Source organism: Bidens hawaiensis, unplaced genomic scaffold (genome assembly GCF_021521415.1).
Source record: "Bidens hawaiensis isolate Kalapana, Puna unplaced genomic scaffold, B.hawaiensis_p1.1 tig00032099_1, whole genome shotgun sequence".
In the NCBI taxonomy this organism is placed as follows: Eukaryota; Viridiplantae; Streptophyta; class Magnoliopsida; order Asterales; family Asteraceae; genus Bidens; species Bidens hawaiensis.
This window is the reverse complement of record NW_027495443.1, coordinates 23488-38413: the sequence shown is the minus strand read 5'-3', so window position 1 is coordinate 38413 and position 14926 is coordinate 23488.

Sequence of the window (14926 nt, the reverse complement as noted above, 5' to 3'; positions counted from 1 at the left end):
TGATTTCCAGACAGAATGGGGAATATAACTGGAATCTACATGTTGAAGAAGTGTTCGAACAGGCCAATATGGCGAACATCGAAACTGCAGATACTGAGGAAGTGACTGGCGAAAGTGAAGCTTACATGGCAGAGGCTCAAAATGAAGCTTGTATGGCAGATGTGAAAGATCAGCTCACCGAGGTAAGTACTAAACTCCCTTGCACTAAGTGTGAAAATCTGTCTGAACAATTGACAACTATAACTGATCAGTATGTTAGTTTGGATGCTCAATTTAAAACCTTAAAAAAAGAACATCATTTCACTAAAGCTAGAGAAAATAGTTATAAAGTAAAAATAAAAGCTAGTGAAAAAGATATTAGAAGTCTTAAAGCAAATCTAGCTGAAAAAATTAAAGTAATTGATCTGAGCTATGAAGTGTTAGAAGAAAAAACCAAACTAATAGCTGAAAGGGATAAACAGATAGCTGATCACCAGGTGAAAGTGGTGGAACTTAACAGGAAACTTGAGAAATTTAGAAATTCCACCGCTATACTTGATCACCTCGTTAGTGATCAAGGTTCCCCAGTTAAAGGGGAGGAATTGGATATCATGAAGTTCCGCCACCGTACAATCATAATTACACTTATGATCCTAGTAATCAGAAATCTGTTGATGTAGATTATAGTCAGACAGTTCCGGTTAAGGTAACTAGTAAAGAACCAGAAGTTAGTAAAGGCGAAACAAGTAAGCCTGTTTCGAGTGTTAAAATTTCTGCTCCAAGTCCTGTCTCATCAAACTCGGACAAGTCATCAAAGTCGAGTGAGACAAAAGAAAAGGCAGTATTACCAAAAAGTGGAGAGAAAAATAAAACAACTGGAAAGAAATCTCCACTAAACCCGTATGTTCCACCATATGTGAGACAAACAGGCAGTAATGCAGCCTCATCATCTAAAACAACTGTTGAAAAGAAAGTTGAACACGGGAGTTGTTTCAGATGTAATCAATTAGGACACTAATTGCTGATTGCCCTCTGAAGCGGAGATTCAGAGGTGTGAGACCTTCAAAAACTGAGAATAGAACTAATCACTATAATGGTAAAAATGAAAACTCTTCAAAGTTCAGAAATTGGACTAATCCAGGTTTTCAAAGAAATCAACCTCAGTTTTTCCCCGTTAACAACCAAATCATGAGAAATAATTCATTTAATTCTAGAAGGTTTGGATGGCCTCATAGTCAATCTCCAAGAAGGTATCCTTTTAGGACTTACAGAAATTATTCTGATACTAACTTTGGACAGCCAAGGTACAGGATGTATCGACCCAAGACCAATAGGTCTTGGGTCCCCAGATTTTAATCATCTGCTTTAATCGTGCAGGAACAGTTGAACAGGGCTGCAAACAATCAATGGGTTGTGGATAGCGGCTGTTCCCGGCACATGACGGGTAACAAGAATTTGTTACACGATCGGAAACCTGTTCAGGGAGGAAGAGTGAGTTTCGCTGGAGAGAGCGGTGGAAGGATTACAGGAATTGGGACGGTGACTAACGGAAAGATGACATTAGAGAAAGTAAATTTTGTTGAAGAACTGAAGCACAATCTGCTGAGTGTTTCGCAGATTTGTGACAAAGACTACACCGTGCATTTCGCCAAGAATGATGCGATCGTGCTATATCCTGGTTTCAAGATACCAGAGGATTGGATTGTTATGAAGGCTCCAAGAGAAAAGAATACGTATATAATGGAAATGAGGTCGACTGAGATGACCACAGAAGAATCGTGTCTTCTGTCGAAAGCAACGGAATCGGAGTCCGAATTATGGCATAGGAGAATGGGGCATATTCATCTTCGAAAAATGAACTACCTTGTCAAGAATGGGCTTGTGCTGGGTGTTCTCTTGAAGAATTTCAACTTTGAAGACCAATGCTTATCGTGCAAAAAGGGAAAGCAACACAAGAAATCTTATTGCACCAAGAAGGTTAACTCAATTGTCAGTACCCTAGACTTACTTCACATGGATCTCTTTGGTCCCGTGAATGCAAAAAGCCTAGGAGGAACATCTTACTGCTTGGTGATCACTGATGATTTCTCTTGATACTCTTGGGTATATTTCCTGAAGTCAAAGGATGAAACGGTTCAGATGGTGATAAATTTGATTACCAAAGTTGAGAACATTATGGGAAAAAGAGTTAAATACATCAGGAGTGACAATGGGACCGAGTTCAAGAACTATCAGATGGAGCTCTTCTGCTTACAGAAAGGAATCGAACACCAGTACAGCGCTCCGTATACTCCGCAACAAAATGGAGTGGCTGAGAGGAAGAACAGAATGTTAATTGAAGGAGCCAGAACCATGCTGGCTGATTCGAAACTTCCTGTGGTGTTCTGGGCAGAAGCTGTTGCAACAGCCTGTTATATCCTTAATCGAGTGTTAACCGTTAAAAGATTAAATAAAACATGTTATGAACTTATGCATGGGAGAAAGCCCAACTTGAGTGGTCTTGAACCATTCGGGTCCCCGTGTTCGATATTAAAGACAAATTCTAAATTTGGTGAAGTAGCCGACGAATGAATTTTAGTCGGATATGTTGTTGGGACTTCCAACAGACGTGTCTTTAATACATCGACCAGCAAGGTTGAGGTGGTGTGTAACACTGATATCACAAGTTACAAATCACCAAAACCAAGCACGGGACCCGCTGGGGTTTTCGACAATGATAGACTTTTCAAATCTTTTAACATACCTTACTTGGATTGTGCAGAAGTAGATGAAAGAATTGCTTCGAAGATGATTTTTGATGAGGAAGACAATTATGTGCAATGACCAAAGTATGATGAATGTCAGCCTTCCTCGTCAAAAGCTGTCGATACCCCTGCTGCCTCTACTGAAGAAGAATTTTTCAATCCGTTTCACTCTCAACAACAATAACCCACTGATGAGCTACCTTCGAACCTGGAAGACAATCTAGATGTCAGTGCGGTTCCGACTACGAGAGTTCACAAAAATCACCTATTGGAGAATGTGATAGGTGATCTATTCGACGGTGTACAAACAAGACAAAGCTTGAATGAGCACACATGTGTTTATACAAGCATTAAAGATTCAGGCATAATCAATGAGTGCTTGTACACCTGTTTCATCAGCCAGATTGAACCAAAGAACTATCAAATGGCTCTCAAGGACAACTCGTGGGTCGAAGCCATGCAAGAAGAATTAGCCCAGTTTAAGAAGATGGAGGTATGGAACTTGGTTGCAAAACCAAAGAATGTGCATGCGATTGGCAAAAAATGGGTCTTCAAATGCAAGAGAGATGAGAAAGGGATTATTATCAGGAACAAGGCGAGGCTAGTTGTAAAAGGCTTTAATCAGCAAGAGGGGATCGATTATAATGAGGTGTTTGCTCCTGTCGCGAGATTGGAAACCATTCGTTTGTTTTTGGCATTTGCTGCACATAAGGAGATGAAGGTATTTCAGTTGGATGTGAAGAGTGCGTTCCTAAACGGTAAAGTCGATGAGGTTGTGTACGTTGAGCAACCTCCGGGTTTTCCTGACCCAGACTTTCCTGATCACGTATACAAGCTAAGTAAAGCACTGTATGGGCTACATCAGGCCCCTCGTGCCTGGTATTCCACACTATCCGACTACTTGCTTGAGAATGAGTTTGAAAGAGGAAAGATTGATAGCACTTTGTTCTTCAAAAGAAAAGGGAGCGACTTTCTACTGGTGCAAGTCTACGTGGACGACATCATCTTTGCTGCATCAAAAGTCGCCATGTGTCAGGAGTTTGAGGCCCTCATGAAGAAGAAATTTGAAATGAGTGCTATGGGTGAACTAACATTCTTTTTAGGACTGCAGGTTGATCAGAAGAAAGATGGGATGTTCATTCATCAGACTAAGTATGTCCATGATGTTCTCAAACGCTTCAAGATGGAGGACAGCACTCCATACGATACTCCAGTCTGCGTCAACCACAAATTGGGTGCTGATTCAGACAATGATGCAGACATGGACCCAACTCAATATCGGGAAATAATAGGTTCTTTAATGTACTTAACTGCTTCTAGGCCTGATATAATGTTTGCTGTTTGTCTTTGTGCTCGCTTTCAGGCAAACCCAAAGGAATCTCACTTGAAGGGTGCGAAGAGGATTCTACGGTATCTCAAAGGCAAGCCTAAGCTGGGGTTGTGGTACACGAGAGGAGGATACTTGGAGTTGGTCGCCTACACAGATTCTGATTATGGAGGGTGCAATCAGAGTCGGAAGTCAATTACAGGTGGATGTCAGTTTCTTGGTGGCAGATTAGTGTCATGGCAATGCAAGAAGCAGACCTCAGTCGCGATTTCAACCTGTGAAGCAGAATACATGGCAGCATCTAACTGCTGCTCCCAGGTTCTTTGGATTCAACAACAGTTGCGCGATTACGGTCTGAATTTCACTCATACTCCTATTTGCATTGATAATACTGCTGCTATCTCAGTAACTAACAATCCCGTAAAACACAGTAAAACTAAACATATTGACATCCGTCATCATTTTATATGGGATTGTGCTGAGAAGAAACTGATTGTGCTCGAAAAGGTTGATACGCTAGATAATTTCGCTGACATGTTTACGAAAGCGTTTGACAAAACTAGATTTCAAAACCTTGTTGAACTGAATGGGATGATCAATCCCGAGTAACCGTGTTTTTAAATTTATTAAAAAAAAAAAAAAGGTCACTATCGCTTAGAATTATGTCGGTTGCCTCAGTTTGAAGGACATATCTTCGGATATAATTGGTCCTCATTTCTACTTGTTGAATATAAGGATAGCCATTAACCAGATGACTGAAAGTGACAGGGGCGGTTTATGATATGTTTTTATTCCTTCGCTGAAAATTAGTCGATCATACTTAGTTAGAAGGACACATACTTGAATGTGGTCGGTCCAGCTGATCCATTGGATCTTCGGGATAGCAGTTTACCTGAAAACTTCAATTTGATCGGGGCGATTGAAGTTAAAAATTTTTACGGGAAATGAAATTATTTTTCAAGTCTACTACTTCGTAAGAAGTTCCTTTACTATGTTTAACAGAAAATTGATCCAACCTTGGAAAGTGATAGATATACTGATTCTGTGTGCTTAACTAGTGAAGTTATTAGGCCTAAAAGACTTTAGAACAGTCATTGTATGTCATGGTAGCTTTTTATGGTGCGTAAAAGTAGAAGTGATACTAACTAAATCTACCCGATTTTACGTGGAAACTTCTTAACAATTGTGCATGTCTCCATATATATCTTTCCGAATGATAGGCAGAAAAGCGATTACCCAGTCATACACGAGCCCGTGAGTGTTCTGATTCCCGTGAAGATAGCGTGTCAAGAAACTGCAGTGATCCAGATTCGGGACTTGCAGTAGTTTATCTGAAGTTTGTGTAAATACTTAAAAAAAAATTAGTTATTGAGACATTATAGAGTTCATAATGATAAGACTTCTTAATCAAGATGCAAGATAGAGAACGGGATTAAGAGTCCAAAGATCGAAGAGTTCCTACTATTTAATCAGACACTACGGGTCGAGGTCAACTCGGGGTGACTTGGGGAAAGCCAAATACGCTTTGAGAATAGATAGGAGGCATCATAATCTCTGAGTTGTTGCCCACTTAAGTTTTGAGCTTAATTGAACCGAACCCGTATCACAGAAACGATGAAAACCAGTTTAAGTTAATTACCTGCTTACAACCTGTTTCTTTATGTCATAATAAAGCTGAACACGGATCTGTGTGACAGTCACGTAGTTAGTATGATTCCTGTTCGGATCTTTTCTAAAACATGGTAGTCCCTATCGAGACTGAAATTTGATCCCGTATACTTTAAATTTTAAAATTTTTCTACTTATGTAGTTGTATGATTTTATATCTGGTTACTTGGTCTTGATCGTATCATTTAACACATTAAAGGTTGTTTTAAAACTTAATTGCAAATTGTTCAAATTATGGGGTTTGTTTTGAAATTTTTTTTTAATTCCAGCGAAGTTGAGCATAACTTCACCATTTATAGACGAAGTTATCCATAACTTCGCCGGAACAACTCTGACCCTATATAAAGGAATTCATAGGTCAAACTGGTCCATTATTTTCAAAACTCCAGCGAACTTATCTATCAAATCCCTAGGCGAACTTATCGTATACCTGGGCGAACTTCATCTCGATCTTTCTGTATTCAATTTTCTCAAGTTCTAATCCGTGTTTAAAGGTGTGTAGGGTAATCGAATCGATTAATCATGTTCATTAACGTTTATCATCGGTCGATTCGACCCGTTTCACGTCCTCGTTTTTCAAACCCTTAACAACCGATTTTCAAACGTATCTTTACGTGTTCATAATCAATCTAATCGTCTAAATCGTCATTAAATCAAGTTTTACGAGATCCGCAAGCTCAAAATTGACCAAATCACGTCGTTCGATAAACCTAACTGATGCCGTTTCATATTCGGCGAAGTTACAGTTTAGGCGAAGTTGTCCGTAACTTCGCCTGAGGTTTAACTTCGCCTGATAATTATTTTTGAAACAGTTTATGAGGCGATGTTGTGGTTAGGCGAAGTTACCATTAACTTCGCCTGGACTTTTTTACTTAACAGTTAACAGACGAAGTTAAAGTTGAAGCGAAGTTGTTTCCCAACTTCGCCCCACCTTTAACTTCGCCTATACTGAAAAGATCACAACTTCGCTCATGGTAACAGGCGAACTTGTGATTTGCTTTGTCGCTTATCTAATTTAGTCTGTTTGGTGCAGATATGGCTGCTATAGGTGGTGCAGGCGGTGATAACGGTGGTGATAACCAAAGACAGTTCTTCCCGGGTCACAACATGTATATAACATTAGACCAGGAGGCGAGCGGAGTTGATGATTTCCGCGAAATCATCACATTCCTACTACGCTCGCGTATATTCCACGCGATTACGACAACACTGCCAATATCCTTGCCAAACATTGAGGATTTTTGGCAGACCGTGGAATATGATTGTAGGGTCGAGCCCCCGGTGATGCGAGCAACAGTCAACAATCACATTTTTCAGTTCTCATCTGAACAGATCCGGGCGGCTTTACGTTTTGGAGATGAGACGAGGGATGACCCGACAGACTTTGTAGCTCCTTTCCATGATGGAGCGTTTTTGAGGATGGGATACTCAGGTCCCTTGGGAGATACGCAGAGAAGGAAGGGGTTTTTATTTGACCAGTGGCGCTTTCTCATGCATGTCATGATTGTTTGCATGTCAGGGAGAAAGGCGGGCACTGATGGCATGGGCGCGACCATGCAGTCGGCAATGACTGCTCTGACTTATAATAAGCGTTACAGCTTTAGTCAGATGGTCTTCTACGAGATCGATCGACAACGAAGAGCGGTGGCGCGTGAGAGATTTATCATGTATCCAAGATTTCTCCAAATGATCTTGGATCATGTTGCTCCAACGCTACCTCAGCGCCGACCAATCCGATAAAGTGTGAGCAAAAGGATCTTTGCCCAATGCAGATCCTTCAGTGCGAGGAGCAAACCTGAGCTCCGTCCTCGACATACTCCACTATTCGGGTACTTAATCAACCCGGGGTATGTGCCTGCTCATGGGGACGAGTTTCGGGACCCGGTACCACAACAGGCAGGAGCACCTCAAGCTATACCTGCTGCTCCTGTTGTGTCACCGGAGGAGAACATAGATCTTGACGCAGAGTTTGGCGGTCAGGGATTTTTTGACATGGAAAGCGTTGATCCAGAGGAGAATTTACAGGTCTCGGTTGAACAAGCTTCGGGTGTGAATGTTACTAGGGCAGCTACAACGGTGGCTGACTCAGATTCTGATGATGAATTGACCGAAGTGAGACGGATTTTGGTAACACATGAACGGACTCATGGGAAAAGAAAGAGAGCTGATGAGGATAGTGAGTCAGACTATGAAGAAGAAGTTCAACAGTTGATCCGGAGATCAAGAAGGGAACGGATAGGTGCAGGATCGGGAGCCGGTGAGAGCTCGAGGGTGGTACGTTTCACCCCACCCGCACTGTCCGGTATGACAATGGTTCCCTCATCATTACAGGTTACAAGGCCAAGCGCCACGGACATTCCCGTGGTGGCTACCTCATCCTCATTTGGCCTCCCACTCACTTCATTTCAACTATCGGCTCCGGAGATTGTCTCGTTGCCACCTCCAACTCTTACTCCAACGGAGGTCGTGGCACATTTTATTGAGTCGATGGTTGTGGCCACTGCAGGGTTATCGGTGACGATACCACCTGCGGTTACGTCTACTTCTGAGGTCCCGGATACATCGGCAATCCCTCCTCAGTACACTCACGATATATCTCATATGAGGTTTAATTTCGATGCAACCCTATCAGACTCTGAACGAATAGCAGCACTTGAACAGGTCGTGGCAGAGCAGTCAAGGATTAATCTTATCCAGACCCAGGCTATTCAAAGCCTAGTTGCAGAGAATCAGATGCAGTCGTCCCTGCTGGTAGAACATGGAAAAATCATAGATGCTCTGAAGGAGTTCTTGGCATCTCAGGGGGAGACGAGCTGTAAAGGCGATGAGTTGAGGACCAAGAGGAGAAATGATCGAGACGATGATCCCAATGCATCGAAAGGTGCAGGTGGTGAGTTGCCAAGAACTGTACAAGCTCTTGGGACTTCCGCAACTCAGGGGGAGTCGACAACTGCAGCTGGTGGTGATGATGTGGTGGTAGTGGAGGTTGAGGAGATGGATGATGACTTTATGTGTGATGATGATGTATTACCGAGTGATGCGATAGAGAAGATTGGTGAACAGATTGTGATTGATGATGAGATAGAAGAGGGAGAGATAGTAGAAGAGAATGTAGAGCATGATATTCCAGAAGTCGATAACGCAGATATGAGTAAAGAGATGGGAAATGATGAGACTGAATGGGAAGAGCAGCCTAGATGGAAAGAAGGCTATGCTCAGTGGTTCGTCAAAACGAAGAAACCAGCGGTCCCTACTATGTTTAAGAAGACTTACAACATTAGAGGCTATGCTGAAGCGAGAAAAGGGATTATTTGTTGGATATACGATGAGCAGTTGAGGCTCTTCGTGATTAAGAGATATGATGGTATTCAGTACTTCAAAAGAATGTTGAGATCGTTGAACACACTGCCAGAATGTGAAGTGAAAGACTTAGCCAAATTGGGATTGATAAATCGAAGTGATGATAATATGGCTAGAGTCATCTGGAAGATAGTATGGAAGGAGAGTATAAAGGAAAAGAAGTTCGAGCTGCTGAAACCATAGAAGGGTAAACTTATCAAAGATAAAGATAGATGGTTGAGAGCAGATGGCAAGCCTTGGATGATTATGAAGTATAAACCGATCCGGTGTTTGAAAGAAGTGCCGATGAAACAAATGCCCAAGGATGTGCTCAAAGAGTTGAAGTGGTGGTATGTAGATTGTGAGACAGCTGAAGCAGTGATGGAAGACGAAGATGAACAAGAGCTGCTGAGAGTCTATGATCCGATGCATCTAGTGAACCTGTCTCGAGCTGATCTGCAGGTGCTGAATGAGAAGAAAATCTTTTATATTCCTGCTTGGAAAGACGAAGCGAGGAAATATCAAAGAGTTGTGTCGGTATGTGTACGAGAAGGAGTGAATGCTTAAAGATGAAGATTCAAGATTGTTGAAGATTACAAGACACGTGTTTGAAGATAAAGAGATGAAGCTACTGCCAAGGGGGAGTCTGTTGGTACATGATGTCAGTAGTTCAGTGTCTAGTGTCTGTAATCGAGTCGTTTGGATTTGTGTTTGTATGTAAGCGAAGTTAGCTCACAATTTCGCTGATACAGGCGAACTTGTGAACTAAGCGAAGTTAGTGACAACTTCGCCTGAACATGCCAGGCGAAGTTGTCGTGTTATATATTGATTAGGTTACGGCTTAATCAATAACATTAGGAGGGATTCAATCAGAGTATTCAATTACGTGTAACGAGTCCAGTATTAGTGATACATATCACGTGTTTAAGGTTGCAATATAACGAGTATTTGTTTATTGTAACGTGTGTTTAATCGTATCGTCTTCTACAGTCGTAACGTCTTACGTAGGGATTCCGCACCTACGTAAAACGAGATATCTCGTGTAGATCCGGCTGGGAACCTACAGACTTGTTGTAAACCCTGTAAGCTGTATTTCCAGCATACCCAACAAAATAACACTCATCGGCTGCAGCTCCAAACTTTGGTGTGGTTTCGAAATTTAGTAAAGTACATGGACAACCAAACGCTCTGAAATGTGCAACCGTGGGTTGATGACCATAAACAATCTCATATGGCGTCTTCATCCTTGATTTGTTGATTATTACCCGATTCTGAACATAACAAGCTGTGTTAACAGCTTCTGCCCAAAAGAATAGTGGCAATTTGGAGTCACACAACATTGTTCTTGCAGCTTCGATAAGGGTTTGGTTTCTTCTTTCAGCCACACCATTTTGTTGAGGAGTACGTGGGGCACTGTACTGGCGAAGCACACCCTTTTATGAGCAGAAATGATTCGGAGTCGCATTCTTGAATTCTGTTCCGTTGTGACAACGAATTCCCTTCAGCTTCAGATTCAGTTGATTTTCCATGAGCACGATGAACTTCTTGATGAGATCTGCAATTTCACTCTTACTTGACAAGAAAAATACCCATGTAAAACGTAAGTAGTCATCAGTAATAATAATACAATAAGAGCTACGAGACAAACTCAGAACATGAACTTGCCCGAAAAGGTCCATATGAAGTAGTTGAAAAACATATGAAATGGTGTTAATCAATTTTGGCTTGTGAGATTTTCGATGATGTTTGCCCAGAGCACAAGCCACACACTTTTCAATGGTCACAAAATCCTTGATTGGTAAACCACGCACTAAATTGTTTTTAGCAAGACGATTCAAGTTTTTAGTATTAGCATGACCAAGACGACGATGCCAAAGCATCGCATTATGTTCCGACACTTTTAAAAACAAGCATGTTATTTCGTCAGGAACATTTTTGTTCATGTCAATCACATAAGCATTATCTTTACGTTGTGATCGAACAAGAATCCAATCTTCAAGTATGATTATACCAGGTTTCAGAATTAAGCACTCTTTTTTAGTAAAATGAGTTGAAAAATCTTTGTCACAAATTTGTGACACGCTCAAAAGACTATGCTTCAATTATGGAACAAAATTAACGTTTTCAAACTTTAAAACACCGTTACAGTACCCTTCTGAGTGATCTTTCCTTTTTCACCTCCCGCAAAAGACACGTACCCACCGTTAAATGTTTGAATGTCGTGTAGCTGGGTAATGTCTCATTTCATGTGCCTGGAACAGCCACTATCAACATACAAAGGTCTGATGATATTCCTCCATAGCTGTCCCTCACAAAGCGCGGGATTAGTTAGTTTTTGGTACCCAGTCCATACTTACACTGGGTGACCCTGACTCATCTACAGTTGTTACAGATTGCCATGACATATCCTTTTGATCATCAAAAATAGATTTTGGTGAGTCTTTTGCCGGAGATTTAGGCAACCATCTATGTCTGTGTGACATGGAGTTATATGTACGAATGGTTGTCGTAACCTTCGGTGATCTGGTCGTGGGAGGAGACGAATCCGCCCTTATTTCCTGTTTGGACTTAGTCTTAGTATTTATACTAGAATTTGAATTTGAACATCTTTTCTGACTATTATTTTGGGCCTGTTAGGTTTGGTCTGATGAGGACTAAACCTGCCAGATTTGTTTCGATTCCAATCATCGTCAAAGGAACTAGCTGGATAATTCCTGAATCCTTTTATGTACGCATTACGAGGCATATATGGCATATTCCTTTGATAAATTCGTAGTAGGGAATGTACGGACGATGTGGACAATTTCTGGCAATATGACCAGAAGTGCCACAGTTAAAACATGTTTGACGTTTTATGAAAAACTCATTTTGGGCAGATCCTTGTCTGGACTGGTTGTGTGGACCAGTCTGCTTAGATTTGCGAGAATGCATATTCCCCCTTTTAAACTTATCACCTTGTTTGTCATTGGAGCATCCCTCCTTAACAAATTTTGGTGCAACATATTTTTCTGATGTTTTTGATATTTTTGAAGTTTTGTTTTTATTAGGAACCACATTTTTAGAGTTTAAAATCTCAACCGAATCAACCACACAAGAATCCTTGCTCTTTAAAACAGAGCCCACACAAACAGTCGGAATAACATAATTCAAAACGGGAAGTTCTAAAGAAATATCAGAAACATCATTATTATCAAAATCAAAACACGGGTCGTCATCCTCATCAGCCCATTCCTTCACAATTATTCTTTCTGCACATGAAGTAGATACATTAGAATCGTTCATATTTAAAGTAGACGAACCAGCATTAGCAGAGCTGGTTCCATCACCTTTGTCCTGTTTACCATACTTCATATCCTTTATCTTTTCTTCCTGTTCTTTGGTAACAGGAGTAGGAACATAATTGTGATTATATGGTGGGGGAACCTGACTATATCCTATGCCTTCACCTTCATTTTCTTTCCACCATAGCTGATTTTCAATCATTGAATCAACTACTTTACTGGAACCATCGAATTTCTTAAAATCAAGTTCAGCCTTTTCAAACTTTCTAGTGAGATTCAAGATTTCTAGCTTGGAGGCTTCCAGTTTAGCAGTTAATTCAACGAATTCTCGTTTGGCATCACGATGGTGATAGCTCTTTATGCTAAAATCATACTTAAGTTTCTTAATGTCCTTGCTAAGAGATTCAATTTTGTCTAAAAATCCCTTTTCATTTTTCTTAAGTTTGAAACTTTCTGATTTTATTCTTTCCATATCTCTACTTAGACTGTCATTATGAAGTTTATACATTTCTATTTTCTCACCACAATTTAAAGAACATGGTTGAAAACGTACTTTCAGATGAGTCTGGGGAAGTGAAAGCCATGTATGCAAACTGGAGCTCCTTGACCTTCTCCTAAGCAATGTTTTCTTCTTCCGAGTCTTCAACAGTTGCGAAATTCGCAGTATGATTTCCAATGTTCAGTGCAGCCATCTGACCTTCCCAAGAGAACGTTTGAGCAACCATACCCATTTCACCATTACCCGAACTACCTCCATCCTCACCACGAGCATTTCCAACTGGAACCAAAGCCCTTTCCGTATTCCCATCCTTAGCTGGATTAGTGCATTCATGAGCAAAATGACCACGCTCGTGACAGTTGTAACACCTGAGAGTCTCTTTGTTAAAACCCACTTTTTGATTATTTGGCATGTTCCAATTATTTCTACCCGTCCTTTTGGTAAACTTCTTAGCACGGAAAACCACCATGGCAATTTGCCACGAAATGTCCATTTCTTCAACATCATCAGGATGAATCTGATCTAGTTCAGTAGCAACCATGGGTTGAACCAAGTCTCTGGCCAGAAAGGCATGGTAACAATTCATAAATCCCGCCATTAATGCGATATTCTCTTGAGTTTCTTTTGGTATAGTGGGGATCTGGCTGAAGTTCTGACTTGGGGTGGTCTTACCAGAATCATTTGTAGACTGACCAGATTTGGTGAAAAATACTGGAGCTGAGTTGGGTGAATTGGATGATGATGATTGACCAAGGTAAGATGAAAACATCTGAAAGTTTCCCTGTGGTGGTTGTTGAGTGGGCTTGAACAGTGAGAAGCTATCTCGCGACATGAGAGCACTATTAGACGCAACGTTATATCCAGCAGCACTATAAGAACTAGCATGGTTTATTGCCCGCTGTTTGTCATCCATATCACAGGCTTTAATAGTAGCAATCATCTCAGTTATGCTCATTCTATTGAGGTCTTTAGTCTTTTTGATAACTGCAACATTCATGTCCCAATTCTTTGGCAGAGAATTCACCAACTTGTTGTTAATTTCAGAGGTTTGTAGAAAGATTCCAGCAGTTCTCATTTCAGTTACGAGGGATATAAATCTTTGAAGTTGGGACTCCAGTGTCTCTCCCAGAACATGATTGAACATGTTAAATTATTGTCTCAGCAGATCTTGGCGACTTCTTTTCATGTCCTCATTTCCTTCATAAACCTCTATCAGTGTGGCCCACAATTCCTTAGCTGTTCGGAGTTCTCTAAACTGAAGGGCATCGGGTGAAAGTGCCATGGTTAGAGTTGAGAGAGCTTTCTCATCTTCTTCAACCTTAGCAAAGTCATCATCATCATAGTCAGCAACCGGCTTTACAAGAACCTCGTTTGTATTCTCCCTTTGATAAGTGATCATTTGAGGTCCCCTCACAATGCTTCTCCAAATTTTCGCATCTTTCATTTTGGCATAGTGTTCGGAACGGAATTTCCATACACTAAACCCCTCGTGGGAAAATAAGCGGGGTATACGAGTAGCAGTACCCGTGATGGAGTCAAGTTCTTGGTGAAGTGATGAATTAATGGAGCTGCTGCCATTACTGATCTGTGCCATTTTAATTTGAATTCAAATTAAGTCCAATTAAAGTATTAAGTCCAGTCAAAAGTCCAAGTCCAATACAAGCTAAGACCAACAAAGTAGACTGGGCTGAGAGATGAAACGCGTTGACCGAGAACTAGAATGACAGAACTTTCACTGAGAACTCAGGTATTGACTAATAATTGACCGAAAACTAGAATGTTGACCAAATCTTTCACCGAGAACTCAGGTATTGACTAGAAATTGACCGAAAACTAGAATGTTGACCAAATCTTTCACCGAGAACTCAGGTATTGACTAGATATTGACCGAAAACTCAATTTGTTGACCCACTCTTGACCGATAACACAGACAAACCGAGAACTAAGAGAGGCCGAGAACAAAAAGCTACCGAGAACAATCCTTAGCCGAGAACTGATGATTATCAAGAGCTACAGTGGCTGAAAACCAAAAGAAATCTTCAACAAACATGTAACAAACTTCCAAAAATATGGGATTTGATTTTAATTT